This window comes from Sapajus apella, unplaced genomic scaffold (assembly GCF_009761245.1).
Source record: "Sapajus apella isolate SASKATOON/1434 unplaced genomic scaffold, GSC_monkey_1.0 scaffold40, whole genome shotgun sequence".
In the NCBI taxonomy this organism is placed as follows: domain Eukaryota; kingdom Metazoa; phylum Chordata; class Mammalia; order Primates; family Cebidae; genus Sapajus; species Sapajus apella.
In genome coordinates, this window is record NW_022436980.1 from 13,119,059 (window position 1) to 13,136,501 (window position 17,443).

A 17,443-nucleotide genomic window follows, 5' to 3' on the forward strand; every position below is an offset into this window, starting at 1 on the left:
TAAAACACTTTTACTTCATTCTTTGGTAAAGAAAAACAAAAATCTATGTTATAGATGAAATTGTGTGCTGCTCCAAATTCATATGTTGAAGCCAAGTCCTCAATGTGATGGCATAGGGCCTATAAAGAGAAGTAAAGGTTAAGCAAGGTCACATGGGTGGGGCCCTTACCCCAAAGAACTGGTGTACTTATGAGAAGAGGGAGAGGCACTAGAGCTTGCTGCCTACACAGAGGAAAGGCCATGTGAGGACACAGCAAGAAGGCAGACCTTTTTGGTGGCAGAAGCACTCATTAGAAAGTGACTTTTCCAGCACCTTAATCACTGACTTCTAGCCTCCGGAACTTTCAACTTAAAATAAGTGTCTGTTGTTTAAACCACCAAGTCTAACACTTTTTTTTTATGTGTTACAGCAACACAGATAAACTAATACAACCTCTGAAGATGAAGAGTCTATATTTTTCAAGGTGGTTTTACTCTACCAACGATCCAGGTGAACGAGCAACTAATAGTTACAAAGATACCCCATTTATAAAAAGAGAGAGCCTAGAACAATTTTAAGACTAATCCATGCCCCCAAAAAATTATTTATACATATATGTGCTATTTTAAATGAAAGTAGTCATTTTAGAATAAAAGCATAAGGTGTTGAATCAAAAGATATTACTATGTTGTACTTGATTCTGAAAGGACAAGGGGACAATGTGAATAGAGAATTTCGCTTAGACAGTGATCCCCAACAGTTTTAGCACCAGGGACTGCTTTCATGGAAGACAATTTTTCCAAGGATAGTAGGGGAGGTTGGGGGGATGGTTTGGGCATGAAACTGTCCCACCTAGGATAATCAAGCATTAGATTCTCAATAAGGAGCCTCCAACCTAGATCCCTCACATATGCAGTTCACAGTAGGGTTCCGGCTCCTATGAGAATCTAATGCTCCTGCTGCTGCTCTGATAGGAGGCAGAGCTCAGGTGGTAATGCTGCTTACTCCCTGCTCAGCACCTGCTGTGCAACCCCATTCCTAATAAGCCATGGACCAGTACCAGTCCCAGGCCCAGGGGACTGGGGATCCCTGCTTTAAGGAGTCAAATTAAATCTTCATAGTGGGGAAGAGTAACATAAAAATATTAAAATAGAAATGCTTATTTCTTCTGAAACCAAACAGTATTTGCTGTATATGAGGAAAAAAAAATTCAGTAGCACCATTTCCTGTTCTTATGCCTTGCCTCAAGATTACATAGAAATAGATATTTTTGTTACTTAATGCTGACTTCATTAATATGCAGAGTAAAAGCCATAAAGTATATGAACTTTTGGCCATCACTCTGTCCTTGGGACTTCTAAATTCTCAGTGGCAAGAAGTTAATTATTAGATCATGGGACTCACCCTTTCTCTCAGCAATAAGGATAAAGCCACTTCCAATTTCCAGCAGAAGTAAAGAAGAATGCATAGGTTCTTATGCATTCAGAGCAATTTTTTAAAAACCCTTGGCAGGTGTGTGAACATATGTGTTTACAAATAAACACATTTTAGATACGTACTGTCAGATGTCTATCAGAGAGAGGTATGGTACAAGGTATCATGATTCTTGAACTTTGATCACATCTTTCCTTTTTTAAACTACTACTTCTTGAGTGCTTCTATGTGCCAGGGACTGTTTTCAGACAATTAACCCATTACCTCATTTACTTCTCACAATCTTACAAGGGAGAGATCATTATCCCTATATTACAATTAGAAAACAACATTTCAGAGAGGTCTAATATAATCACCCAATTGCTTTCAATTAAAAAGTGCCAAAACTAGGATTTCTCTGAATACAAAATCCATGTTTTGCTATAGTGTCCTGCCTTCTAACCTTATATTATATATATATTTAAAGACACAGATGTTGATATGGTTTGGCTCTGTGTCCCAACCCAAATCTCACCTTAATTGTACTAATTCCAGTGTCATGGCAGGGACCTGGTGGAAGTTAACTGAATCATGGGGGTGAGTTTTTTTTCACATGCTGTTCTTGTAATAGTGAATAAGTCTCACAAGATCAGATGGTTTTATAAAGGGAGTCCCCCTGCACATGCTCTCCTGCCTGCTGCCATGTAAGACTTGCCTTTTCTCTTCCTTTGCCTTCCACCATGATTGTGAGGCCTCCCAGCCATATGAAATGGTGAGTCAATTAAACCGCTTTCCTTTATAAATTACCCAGTCTTGGGTATGTCTTTATCAGCATCATAAGAACAGAGTAATACAGATGCCTAAGCATGTTCCTTACTCCCAGTCTTAAGGAATTATAAACTATTACAAAGCATTATTTATATACTACAGGATCTTTACATCAATCATCTTAATCCACACAAGTCTGGTCATAATGTTTTTTAATACCTGTGAGATGAATAAAACCAACATTGGCTGAGGAGTTCTATGTGCTAACAATTTTCTAGAAGATTTAAGAGATAATAATGCCAAAGTCACTGTATAGTGAATGTGACCTCAGGCAGAGTACCTCAGAAAACTCCTGGGATGCAATTGTTAAGCTCCCTATGGTCTGCATTCTTCATCACTAGAATGATTGCTGAAATTGAACTTAAGTAGAAAAAGGCATTTGGCTACCATTATATCCAGTACAATTAATATATTACTACTGGAAAGAGCTAAGTATCCATTTCCTCATTCTCGTTCTATATCAAATTAGACAATATCTGTCAAAGTTCTGTAACCTATTTTACATAGGTAAAAGAATTACTTTAAGTATCATATTTCCTTTCTCTAATTCTGTATGCAAATTGCAGAGGGTCTGGTTTGTGGTAATTTTTATTCATTTTAAGACTATCTATAAAACAATAATCTAAGTCTATTATACACATTAGAAACTTTTTCTAAATTTTAGGAAAAGTTGTAAGGTTCAAAACATAAGAAACTCTTGAATTGTATCCTTAAAACTTGTCACTGACAGTGTTCCACATAACAAAAGGATTCGTGGTCAAATGATTTTACATGTTAACACATTCATATACTGAAGAACTTCCTGGATCTTTAATACATTATGTGCACTCTCTAAAAAAGCAGTAGGCAGTATTTTGCAAATGTAGTGAAAATATGTACTGTTTCTCCCTATCAGTTTTTCTTATCCCCTCTTACAAGGCTACTCCCTTACATGATGCAAGTTTCACCTTGTGATGTGCTCTGGCCAATTAAATATGAGAGTTAATGGCATGTGTCACTTTCAAGCAGCCTTGTTAAGAGCCATGGTTCCATCACTTTTCTCTTTCCTCTTCAAAATGTGTACATGCCAGAAAGCCTGCTCCTTCAGCTTTGGTTCAGGAATTAAGAGGACATGGAGCAGAATGGCAGGAGACTTATCAGGGACATGAACATAAATGAGAAATAAACGCTTATTGACATACACCACTAAGATTTGGAGGCTCTTCTGATATTGAGATGTAATTGACTAAGTTGACTAATATGTTTCCCAGATTCATTGAACCCTGGAATCCTTTTGCCAAGTAACATCTTCTAGGATTTGTTTCCCCAATTACTCCAGGTTTTGTATGGCATCTTTTCTGTTTCTCAGTTATGACTGTACTTGAGACGAGCATATAGGTCAGCTAGAAGTACGCAGTCTTAGCCACCTGCCATTAAGCTTCCGTCTTAAATTTTATCAGCAGTTTGGATTTCTGTCAATTTCTTAGGGTCAATAAAACATTTATTGCAATAATCTGATTAACATTCAGAAATCATATCTCAGATGGCTACTTAGTGAAGTAATCTTGGTTCATGACTTAGTTTTTCTGAACAGGTCAGATAAAGTGTACTGCTTTGCTTTTTTACTACTACAAATTTCATTTTCTTTAAACCTCACCATACTAAACTCCCTTTTTGATTAGCAAATGAGAACGTACTTGAAATTTCAGTATCAATTTTTGAAAATTCCATAGTCTATACTGCTGACTCAGTAAAACCATAATTAACTGTATTCTGGCTAGCATTCTTAAATTGAGAATTTGTATTAATATTTGTAACAAGTGTGCCGTAAAGGGTAGCACAGTGAAGAAGAAAAACAATAATTAAATTCTAATCTTCTCACTGGCATTAAGGTTTTATTGTTGTTTAAATGCCCTATTATAAATACATATTCATATAAATCATACGCATTTTACTATGTGTATAATCCTAGACAATGACTTTTAGGAGCCTGGTTCAGAGGCCTCATATTTATGCTCACGTCATGAAAGCAACATTCGGTGATATAGTTACCAAAAGGGGAAGGCAGACAAATAATCTAGACAGGAGTAATAAGCTACAAAATAAAGATACTTTAAAACAGAAAAGGTTTTGGATTAATCTTAATTAAAAAGTAAAGAATGAGTTCCTTTCCTGAAACTGTAACTAAACAATATTTACTGTATTTGCTCATTTTAATTCACAACAAGTTCCTCAGTCTTATAAATCATCAGTTCACCATAAAGTATTCAGATAATAGTAAAGCCATCCCAAGTTTGATTCCCAGATTGGGAAAACTCTATTCATTTAAGTAATTATTATTAAAACTAATTTAAAAATATTATTGCCATACGCTAAAGTTAAAAAAAAATTTTACCCTAAAACATCAGCTTGAAAAAACTAACATAGAAAAGGACAGTTATAGTATCTGTGAGTTTCAGAGTTTTATATAATTTGGCACATGTATATATTCTAAAATCTCAACTTTTTCCTTCATTGTGTGGTTTTCATACTTAAAGTGGTTTCAAGCTACAGCTACACACACCTCTATTATTTTTTAACAGGTAAGAAAAACTCCATAATGCTTTGATACTGATTCATTTTTCAATTAAAGTCAACAGCAGTACAAAAAACAGCATTTGGGGACTAGCCCAGTATAATACCTATTTAGGTATATGACCTCTAAATATCTAGGGCTTCAATAAACTGACTTTCACCAATAAACACACTACTGTGGAGAAACAAATCGGAAATTTTTAAACAGCTAATTTTAAATTTTTCATTAGTTTAAAAGAAAATTTAACTTACTTGATAATGGAGACTAAAAGTCACACCTTAAAAAAATAACAAAATTGACAAGAAAAAGAAATCCAATAATCACATTTCCTTGATTAATATGGATTATGGGGAAAAGTTGAGACCAGCTCTGACAGCACATAGTTCTTGACTGCCTCACTGCTTCCAGGTAAGTAAGATGCACCTTCACAACAGCTCTTACCAGTCAAGTCAAGACTTTCCATTGTGATTTCAATGGAACATCAGAACTTCCAGATTCTGTGATGCAGCAGGATTCTGTGAAAAACCCATAGAAAAGTAGTTAATATGGTGAGCCAGGGAGGTCTTTCAAACAAAGCTGACACTCATTCTCTTTAGCAAAATAATCTCCAAATAAAATGAATTACTAGCCAAACAATCAATATGAAGCAAATATCTCTATATCAGTGCTAGTTAGAGAAAGTGGCCGAAAGTGTTTATTGTCAACTTTAACAAAAAGACAGTCACTAAAATTATTCAATGGAAATTATCAGATGAAGGTTACACATACTAAGAATTAATCACAGGCAATAATTTCTTGGCCTTTTGGCTATAAATAAGTGTAGAATTACAGGCAAATCCTTTGAAAAAACATGGGGTTAAATCATCATCCTGACTAACTCAAGTTATTTTAAATGACTGGCCCAAATCAACCAGATAAACTGTGATTCAGATATTAATACCTATGATTTATCTTTTAAATATACTAAAGATAATGAAGCAAGATAGTAAAAATGAACAAACAAGAAAGCAGCCTGGAGTTGGGGGACAAATAGAAAATAATTTTTGTTTTCTAAGGATAAAGGATGAAATAAATACAAGATCAAAATCAGCAAAAGGGTGTATGCATAAATTAAATGGAACATTTTATTTTAATAACACTGCAAATACATATCCCTAAACCATATCATTTCTGAGAATTCAAAAGTTATCATTTACATTTCTTTGTAAGACAAATTTAAGTTGCTTCAGTGGTAAAACTAAATCCATACTCAACTAAAAGAAACAATTCCCTGCTCTGGCAGATTATGACAATATATTTCTTATCAATCTGTAAGCTACACACTGTAGAAATTGGATATCACTTACTGGCTTATGGCTCTATCAATACACTATCAGTCATTTTATGACTTAGCTTAAGTTTTTCTTTCTAATAAGCCACTATGATATGGAAGAACTGGCTCTTCAAATTAAATACCAAAAATATGTAATGATTCAACTGAGTAATCATATCTAGAATTAGATGACTCAGTTACCACCCAGTGCTATTAACAAAAACAAAAGCTGAAAAGAATGAATAAAGTATTAATTGGTCTCATGTGGCTTCAAACGATACTCCCCATTCATCCATATTTTTTTTAAACAAGCGTATAGATGAAAGAATAAATCCAGATCTTTGAAGCAAACTATAAAGTACACATATGAATACTTTCAAATCAAATGCCCATGCTTTTACTACAATTTAGGAAAGCAGCATGCCAATCCCAAACACTGATAAAATAAACAGTATAAAAGTCGATTATTATCAGAAAAGAGGCAACATGTAAATATTCAAAATATTTTAAAAGAATATCTCATAATACTATCACATTCACATACTTCTTTTTCATATAAATCTACAAAAGTATGCAGAAGAACCATTAAATATTATGAAATAAATAAGCAAATATCATGAAGTAAATGACTATAAACGTCAAGTAAATAAACTGGTATAATTTAAAAACATATATCATTTGTATTGCCAAACTTAGGATAATAAAGTTTACCATTAATTTTACAGTGTGAGTTTCATTCTTACTTTGGTTTAAGGATTTAATTTTTAAGAAGTGAATGCTTGCTACCTGAGAAATAAAATACCCCATACATCCTATATACGTAGGTTCTTTCAGGAGCTGAAAGATAAACTCGGTAATCTTCATATATCCTTAGAGAGTTGTTTCTATGAATATATTCCAAAAAGTTAACCATAATTGCACTTTGTCTTGATAATCGTTCAATAATTTATTCCCTGCGATGTAACTACCTATGGATAAAGTACCGGAGGGGTGAGAGAGGAGATTGGCTATGCTTTGGCCAATATGGGTTTTTATGATAACGAAGGAATCATGGTAAACTTAAGAAACCAGGAAATCAGCCACAGAGCAGACATCAGTTTCAAGGCTGAAGGTCCTGCCTGTGACAGACTGCCTTTGAGTTCTCTTATAGCCAAACGTAAACACTCCAAATTTTATCTGGCTACTACAAATGGCCACATGAGTAGCCTCAGAAAAGCAGTCGCAGCATACGCTGCTCTGCATTTAAATCATTAGGATTTCACAGAGCGTTCTAATTTGATGGAAATGAGTAGTGATATGAGGTATCAGAAAGGCACGTGGGTCAGCAGGGGGAAATGCCCTAAGTGTGACCAGAACCCTACAGAATGGTGACTGGAATGTGCCCTGAGACCAACGCCCGGGCAGATTGTCATCTGAGCCACCTGATACCTGCCTGTGTTCTCTAGGTCCCACTTTGGCTTACTATCAACCCCCACTCACCCCCACAGAGCCTTGGCTTCCTAACTCCCAGTGATTAGCTCACTGCCTCATTAGGAACTTGTCTTTCCCTTTTCAAGGCCTCTGCTTTCCACCCATGACGCTGCACCACCCCCACCCCATCCTAGCCAGCACTGATCTGGCACAGCTCAGAATTCCCTCTGAGAAACCATAACGGCAGGTGGGACAGACATCTATTAAATATAATTTGTCCCTTACAAACAGGGTGTCTGACTTGGCATGTGAAGAACCTGTCTTCCGGATGTGGCCTAAAACACCACTGAAACATCCTGAAGCAACTGGCTTTTTGGCACAGCTCTCGCACTGTCCCTTGAGGTGCTGTTCTGAAAAGCTTTTTATATTAAAAAAGGTGAGGTGCCATCTCCTACAATGAGGCAGATTCCCAATTAATGTCTAGCATAGCATTCAAAGGCACATCATGGCAAAATCCCCTACTATGCCAAAACTGTGTTTCACACCCTGATGTCACTACTACCAAGTCAGTGCAGAAGGAACTCCAAGGTAACCATGTTGCCCACTTACATAGAAGAATATTTAATCCCCATGAATGACTGCTTTCCTGATGTTTTCATCAATTCTCTGGGTAATAAATTAAGCTTTAACTAACTCATTTTCATACATACCCCTAATTCAATCAAGCTCAATAAAAGTCATTCTGGACTGCAATTATTTGCTAAGGAAAAATTACATTCAAATGCAAAAAATTGCTGGGCATGATACCATGCAAGGTACAGATGCCTCTCCATTTATGGAGTAAAAACAACAACAAAAATAGCCAAATTGCTAGAAAGGAAATAAGGATTTTTCCTCATCCTTCTGAAAACAGAATACTCATGCTTTTACACCTAAAAAAGGTGGAGAGGTGGAGGACTGAAAAAGCAAATTTTTAAATTATTGCTTTCAACTACATTTATGCTTTCAAAGAGGTTGTATTTCTAATCTAAGAGCCAGCATGACTTCTGAGACCCAAAGCAAGTACAGGTCACAAACTAGGAGTTCTAAAACCCACTCTTCCACAAAACCTTCCGCTGGCTTCCTCCATGCCTGCAGTAGGTACTGTATTCCAATTTCTACTTTATAATGCACGTTTTCTTAAGAGATTTTTCCTACATTAAAACTACTTCTCAATCTTTATAGGAATACAATTCTTATCTTCTCCTCGACTCACTCTAATATACTACATGTTGATAAAACGAACTTAATCTCCAAGCATTTACTCCCATGTAATATAATGTAGCTGTATTTGTGGTCAAAAAATTCTTTATTTAATTCTGTCCTCAGCATGCATAACCCTTTCCCACTCTATATATTCTGTTATTCCCAACAGTGGCATGAGACACATTATCCAATTTATAGTACTGAAAATGGTGTTGTTATACCAACTGTTATGCAATTGTGGCCAATGAATTCCATGCCTCAGGTCACTGTTGTCCACTACAGGCTAAAGGCCTAGAAATGATAAACCCACAGGCTGATCTCTAGTTAAATCATTTGCTGAAATAAAATTCTGCATATAGAGAAAGATAGCTGCAGGAACATATATACACTCACATACACACACATATAAAATAAAGAAAGTGACAAAATAAACTATGAATAAAGACAAAACTTTTGTTAAAATCGCCCGTCTGTCTTCTACAGTTGAAGCTTAAACCACAGCTGTTTCACAGGCATTTCTGGCCAGGCACCAATATTTAACTGAAATTACGACGTCAGCTATACTGAGAATGGAAATCTCTCAAAAGAAATGCAAACCTGAATTACCTCTTTGTCACCTTCCCACCCCTACCTTGGCATTCCTCATTACCCCCAGAGCCTTTCAGTTGAGAAATATTAAATATAGTAAAAAGGCAAACATGTCTTAAGACTTCCCTAGACACTTGACAATAAACCAAAGTAACTACTAAGTAATTACAGATTTGTCCCTTTGTTTGGACTCTCAGGAAATACTGGGTAGCAGGGACAGAAAACTGCAGCATTCATTGTTTCAGATGGGCCCTTTATAATGGCAGATGAAAGGTTTGCAAATCTTCAGTATTCAACATTGAACCAGATATAAAATATTTTTAAAAATTACCGGCCAGCCATGGCGGTTCATGCCTATAATCCCAGTACTTTGGAAGGCCCAGGCCGGTGGATCACTTGCACTTAGGAGTTCAAAACCAGCCCAGGCATCATGAGGAAACCCCATCTCTACTATAAATATAAAAATTAGCCAGGCATAATAGTGTGGGCCTACAGTTCCAGCTATTCAGGAGGCTGAGGCAGGGGAATCACTTAAACATGGGCGGCAGTGAGCTGAGATAGCGTCACTGCACTCCAGCCTGGGTGACAGAGTGAGATTCAGTCTCAAAAAAAAAAAAAAAAAATTAACTACCACCTACCTATACGCCAACAGAATAGCAAAGCAAATGATGTAGCCTTTTACTATTTGGGAAATTACTGACCTAATACGCATTAACACTGCAAAAGCCATTACAATGGACGGGGCGTGCTGGCTCATGCCTGTAATCCCAGCACTTTGGGAGGTCGAGGCAAGTGTTCAAGACCAGCCTGGCCAACATAGTGAAACTTCACCTCTACTAAAAACACAAAACTTAGTTGGGCATGGATGCCTGTAATCCCAGCTACTTGGGAGGCTGAGGCAGGAGAATTGCATGAACTTGGGAGGCAGAGGTTGTGGTGAGCCAAGACTGCACCACTATACTCCAGCCTGGGTGACAGAGCAAGACTCTGTCTCACCAAAAAAAAAAAAAAAAAAAGCTATTATAACAGAGTTACTGCTTTCTTAAAGCTGACGAGATCTAGTTAGGTGATCATATACACAAACACACAAAGTTAAATAATAGTAGCATAGTATATATTAAATGTCAAAATGGTAAGCAAAGAAATTTTTTAAAGTTAGAATATACCAGGGATCTCTGCACAGGATGAATAAAACTGGAACCTGAAGAACCAATGGCAGTTGGGAATACAGACAGATAGGATGGAGGAGAGTGTTAAAGGCATAAGATGAGCAAAGGTTCAATACTAAAGCAAGCATGGCTTGCTGGAAGGGACGGGAGGTATACGCAGCAGATGAGGCTGAAGCACAGGATTCATATGAGAAAGCAGGACATGAAATGTTGGCAAATGAGAAAGCAGTGTCATTTGCTCTTTTTTCTCTTCATAGTTTCCTAAATACCAGAGGAATGTTAGCAGCATGCTGTTAACTAAGCATACTGGCCTTAGGTTTACCACCCTGCAATTGTGCGCCAATTCCTAAGCCTCTCTGGGCCTCTATTCTTCTTCGGCAAAATAGGGATAACAACCCTTACATCTCTAATGGTTACCTTAAGAATTATTAGAAGATATTATAAATGTAAAGCATTTGGTATGCAATAAGTGCTCAATAAATGTCAGTAATCTCATTAGAGATAAAACTAAGGGGTAGAAAAGCATTTAGTAAAGTTACGTCATGAGCACAATGAAGTTTGCCTTGACTATTCTCAACATTTGGGTGCTGAATGAATTGCTACTTCTCAAGTGGTATTTCGCCATAGACTTTAATTTAGATGGCTTTCATATATATTTAAGTCTGACAGTCTCATGTTTAACCCCACCAATTTCGATGTACATTAGCTGATTTAACAATAGAGATATCTTATTACCATGAGCACATGCCGTATGATTTTTGCTGCAAGGACCATGGTGGAACCACGAATGTCTGCAGTTTCCATAAGTGGAGATGGAAAATGAGTAGGCATTAGTCCAGTCAGATGCCTATTTTATACTCCTATGAACTGTATCAATGAGACCTTCTCAGGTATGGGATATTGCACATTTAAGGCAACAAGAGTTTCACTTCCAGAAAGTGTATAAAAACTTGCTTGCCTGCAGCTACATCAAGAATAATGACAGGGAAGCCCTGGGATCTTTGGGAAGACTCATAAGCTCTATCAAGCCACTGAGAACTAAGCTGGACAATAAACAGTTAAAGATAACCCCAGTCCCATGAGATGCCCCTCAGAGACTGGGTTAGCTGAAGCAAACCCTGACCTACACACTTTAGGCATTAGCCTGCACCTTCAGGAAGGGGTGCTGCAAATGGAATCCACTGTGGAGAAACCTCAAGACCACTTTGTCTGTGGAGGCAAGAAAGTGCTCCCTTGGCTGCTTTCATGTCAGCAATACTTTGCAATATATAAAAAATCATTCTTAACAAAAAAAATTTAGCCCAAAGTCATTTGATAAAAAGGGAAGTCATTAATTAACAATTTATATAATTTTAAATAGAAAATATTCAGTTCCAAGAAGCAAAGGACACTTGTCTCTTATTTTCCCTTATTAATATATTAAATAATGTCATTTAACAGCATATTTTGATCAAGAATTATAATATATTCCTTTGCTTTTTTTAGACAGGGTCTCGCTCTGTTGCCCAGGCTGGAGTGCAGTGGTGCAATCTCAGCTCACTGCAACCTCTGCTTCTTGGGCTCAGGTGATCCTCCCACCTCAGCCTCCTGAGTAGCTGGGCCTATAGGCACACACTCTACCATACCTGGCTAATTTGTGTGTGTGTGTGTATTTTTTTTTTTTAAGTAAAGAAGTGGTTTCTGTGTGTGTATGTGTGTGTGTGTGTGTGTGTGTGTGTGCGCGTGTACATATATTTTTTTGGTAGAGAAGTGGTTTCTGTATAGAAGGGTAGATAGATATAGATATAGATATATAGATATAGATATATAGATATAGATGTGTGTGTGTATATAAATATACACATATACATATATATATACACATATATATATACACATATACATATATATATATACACATATACATATATATATATATATACGTGTATATATATACATATATATATATAATTTTTGGTTAGAGAAGCAGTTGCTCCACGTTGCCCAGGCTGGTGTCTTGAACTCCTGAGCTCAACCAGTCTTCCCACCTTGGCCTCCCAAAACTTGGAATTACAGGCATGAGCCACTGTGCCTGGTCATATGTTACTTTTTAAAAAACAAAAAACTGTACTGTCCAGAAAAAGCACCTGTCCCTACAAGTGTGTCTAACGTATTTCTAGCAAATCGCTTAACTGCAGAAAGATTAGCTCCAGATATATTCATTGCAAGGATATTCCTGATAATGAAGACACAAAGGAGTCTGTTCAAAAGTGACCAATGACAACTATCAATATGCTCCTTTTTGAAGTAACTTGTTACAAAGCAGTTATCTTTGGGATGAATAATATCACGTGGTAGTTAGCTATTTTAAATCGGAAAAATAGGCTGGGCAACATGGCTCATTCCTATAATCCTAGCACTTTGGGAGGCCAAGGCAGGAGGATCACTTGAACTCAAAAGTTCAAGACCAGCCTGGGCAACATACTGAGAAGACCCCACCTGTACAAAATATTTAAAAATTAGCTGGGCACAGTGATGCATGCCTGTAGTCCCAGCTACTCGAGAGGTTGAAGTGGGAGGACTGCTTGAGCTCAGGAGTTTGAGACCAGCCTAGGCAATGTAGTGAGACCATACCTGTACAAAAATTTTAAAAAATTAGCCAGGCTTGGTGGCTTGCACCTGTAGTTGGTACCAGTTACTCAGAAAGCTGAGGTGGGAAGATGGCTTGAGCCTGGGAGTTCAAGGCTGCAGTGAGCCATGACTGCACCATTGCATTCCAGCCTGAGTAACAGGTGAGACCCTGTCTCAAGAAAGAAAAGGAAGGAAAGAAAGGAAAGGAAAGAAGAAAATAAAGGGAAGGAGGGAAGGAAGGAACTCCAAGAAACTTTCCTTAGAGTCCATCAGGGGAGTCCAATTACATTTCCATAACTGAAACCAAGTAAGACCCAGGAAGTTTAAGTGACTACACAAAAGGCCATTGGCTAGTTTATGACAGAGCTGTGACAACATCCCAGGTCGTCACAGTGCTTTTCTCATTACTTCACACTGCTACCCTGGTAGGACTTGATGTTTTTCCCTATCACACATCCTGTGAAATCACAGGATGACAGAATGCTGGAGGCAGATAAGAGTTTGGAGCCACTCAGTTCAACCATTCGAGCACACAGCAAGACAGAGGCAGAGGTAGGCCAGAACCCAGGGCTACTGCCATCGTCGCTACACTTGTCCCGTACCACACTGCCCTTCTGGAAAATGATCAATCCGTTTGATGCAGCTTGTCATCCACAGACCAGCAGGAGGCTCCAGACCAGATTACACTGCATTTCTACTCTTCCTGTGGCCCTCCATAGAAGTGCTCAGCTGGAAAGTATCATAAAACCAGGGCCTAAGTTTTTACTGTCAATGTTCAGTCAGAGAATGTCTCTGGCCTTAAAACACTTTTTCCTTTCTAGTCTGAAGGCAAAGAAAGATGCTTGTTAGCTGTAGAAGTGAGCCTGTAAAATATTTGTGTTCCTAAATATTCCTATAAATACCTTAGAATAAAAAGTTAATGTCAGTGTAGACAGCATAGACACTGTATTTTCCACTCAATTTTGCTGTGAATCTAAAACTTCTTTTAAAAAGTCTATTATTATTTTTAAGTTAATGTTAGTTTATTACATTCTAACTACATTAAAATTATATACTGACTGAAGAAGAGCAAGCCAATGCCAGTTGTGAATGTATGGTGAGTAATTCTCCTTTAATGCTCACCACACTAGAAACACCTAGTATCAATTAAAATTATGTTCTCCATTGTCTCCTACAATAACAACCCCTATACGATATAAATGCCCTACCAATAATTAATCCTCCGTAAATGCCCACTACATTAGTTGCTACTGTTCCCATAGCAGTCAATATTTAAAGTAATACGAAACATTTAGTTTAGATTAAGCCAATTTAAAATAGCAAAGCAAATATTCTCCAGTTATTTCCATTGGTAGACATAAGGTTTATCCTTTGTCACTAGTTCCAGTGTAGTAAACCACAGAAATCAGGGTTATACAACCCCAGGGACTACCAATTATAAGAACTACAAGACAAATGGCAAAAGGCTTATCCTGAAGTAGCCTAAGAGACACCTGTAATAGCCATGGTTCTTAATACTGCTAATAAGTAATTTGAAATTTTAACTTCTTATATAATTAACAAAATCAGAATTTGCCAACTTTGAAGTTAAAAAGGAGACTCATGTAGAAACTTTATTTAAATAGCAGGATACTCAGCTACAAAAGTGTATTTTCCATATTGGCTTTTCTTAAGCAGCAAATTATAGACATGTATGTTTTTGCCTGCTCATCATACAGTCCCCCATTCCTTGGTAAAAGCACTTAGATTAAAAAAAATACTCCATGTGCCTTGAATGTACATATATTTTGGGAAAAGAGTCCACGCACGGCTCCTTGAGTGGGACTGACCTAATTCTACCCGAGTTTCTGGTATAGAAATACCACCCAGGCTTGGCCACTCAGCTTATTCCATCCCTGTGAACACTGCAGCTGAGTGATGAATACATATGAAACCCGAATCATGGCAAAGCATGCAAAACAAATAATACAAAGTTTATGCTATATTATTACCAGTACCCAAAGAGGGAGGAGAAAGAGCATAGAACACTTTACAGTTTTGTTGAAATAAAAGGAAGGTGAAAATATTGAACTACATATATACTTCCTAAAAAGAAAGGAAAGAGAATATTGATTCATTTCAAATCCTAATTTCAACGACTTTATTCAAAATTTTTGGCACGTGATGATACCTACCAGTTTCTCCTCCAATTGTATTTCCTGTAAAGATAAGTTTCAGATTTCAACACAAATACTAAAAACTGGCAAATGTTAATTTGACATCTAAAATTAATTCTATGGTATTTCCAATATCTTGAAATTTGCTTATGTATGGTAGTAGTGACACACAACCCATTTTCCATGCAATGTTATGGCCTGACACTTTTTTCTTAGATTTAGAAGAAAAAATAAAACAAAACGAAAACATGGAATCACTTGGAATACGGTGTTTTGCTTCAGTGAGAGTTATCATACATGCCTCTGGAAAAACATACCCAATTTTTGAAGAGTTAAATAAAGTAAAACATATCAATACCAAAACTACTATGAATATAATTTTCAAATAAAATCTTCATAGCTTGAACAGGTGTGGTGTTTGAGTTACTTTTATAGATGTAATAGTCATAAGGAACCCAGAGTTAGGCATCGTATAATACATATAATAATTATTTTCTTCACTAGATCCCTCATATCAACTTACTTGACCCAGGTGTCTTTCATAAAAGTTGAACTTAATACATGTGATGTGGTCACATAAGAACATCACATAACCAAAAACAAACTTCATACTACTGAGCTCTACCATTACTCAGATTCCAGACAAAGAAAATACTTGCTATAACTTAAAAGCAACAACAAAAGTATTTGTTTATTCTCTGGAGGTAAGGTGGATGGAAAGAATGGAATCATTAAATGTAAATTCAGACCTAAGATTTATTTCCAAACATTAGCTATCAACAAGGCTTAGGGTTCTGGAAATCCCAGAGCCTGCTCTGATAACAAAGGTAAAAGTGAACTTCACTTATTCCACTTTCAGGGTGAACAGTAACAAGAATAATAACAATTCTGACATGGTTTATAGCCTTCAATGAATGTCAGCAGCATCAAGTTTCATATAATAAATTTTGGGGAATCTTCAAGATATTGTCTATGATATACACTTGAGTAGGCTTGAAATTTAAGGTTATTTGCTTATAGTAAAATCTACAACACAGTTCAACACTGTTGCTAAGAAAATAACTTAATTCTAATTAATGAGTTAGGTCCCGCTTTGTCTCCATATTCCAGTCCTCTTTCCAAAGCTATTTTCACATGCTTGCTGAGTATTCTGTCTGGTACTAATTATACCTAGAGCTGAGAATGGTATCTCAGATAACAGAGGTACAGGACAGGACAAATGCTGTTAAGAGGGAAACTCTAGTTTTCTCTTCTGAAGCTCTAGCATGAGAACTCAACTAATGCATACTAACAGGCATCTGTCAAGTTAAAAATCCCGTGGGGTAACAAAACTAGGTAGCATGTAAGAATACCCACAGACATAAGTAAGCATTGTCATCTTTATCTGTTTATATTACTGAAAGGTATGACCTATAGTCTTAAACTTACTAGCATCAAGTGGAATGAACAGAAGTCCAAAAATACAGAACAGAGAGGGGATGCCTACCTTAACTGAAAAGCATGTAAAGTGACATGCTGCAATATGAGTAAGCACTGTGAAGTAGCTGGCAAGCAGGAAGACATGAAAAAGCCCACTCTATTTGGTGCTGTCTGTCTACACCTGCTAAGAACATAAAGCCCACTGAGAGTATGGACAGGGGCTAAGAAACCCTGTTGGGGGCAAAATGGTTGAAGGAAATGAAAATGCTATTCTGGAAAAGAAGAAGTGCTCTTTTCACATCCTTTTAGGGTCTTAAGGAAGAGATATCAGACATAATTTTGTACGGTGGTGTCAGAGTTTAAAACTAGAATCTAATAGCAGATGTTTCTAGTGGGCAGTTTTGGGGTTTCCGTATGAGGAGATTCTTTCTAACCGTCACATCTGACTAAAAACGAAGTTAGCTCCTCTTGGATATTTGTGCAGGCCACTGAGGCCTTAGAGTCTAAGATTCTCATTTCAAGATTCTCTAGCTTTCAAAAAACAAAACAAATGAGAGCTGGAAACCGTGATGCCTAGAATCATTCATGTCCACAGTCACGATGCCCAGAGATGACAGCTCTATCCCCTTGATCTGCACCAAATATGCTAGTGCAGTAACATATTTTTAAAAGTTCAGGTTATATGAATTTTAAATCATGATTAATATCAGTATTAATATCAAACCCCTGTTTAAGAAACTGAGAATTGATCATATGCCA

The 17,443-nt window shown here is 36.9% G+C and overlaps 1 protein-coding gene across 15 annotated transcripts in view; it reads right to left on the reverse strand.

Moving 5' to 3' along the window:
• Positions 1–17,443, reverse strand: part of BBX (BBX high mobility group box domain containing) — a 276,803-nt gene that overhangs the window by 151,756 nt on the left and 107,604 nt on the right. For 14 of the 15 annotated variants that reach the window (XM_032299188.1, XM_032299204.1, XM_032299203.1 and 11 more), the window contains one exon: positions 5,217–5,290. The exons of the other annotated variant lie outside the window; for it this stretch is intronic. The gene's annotated coding sequence lies outside the window, so the exon portion shown is untranslated. The remainder of the gene's footprint in view (positions 1–5,216; positions 5,291–17,443) is intronic. 15 annotated transcript variants of the gene reach the window in all.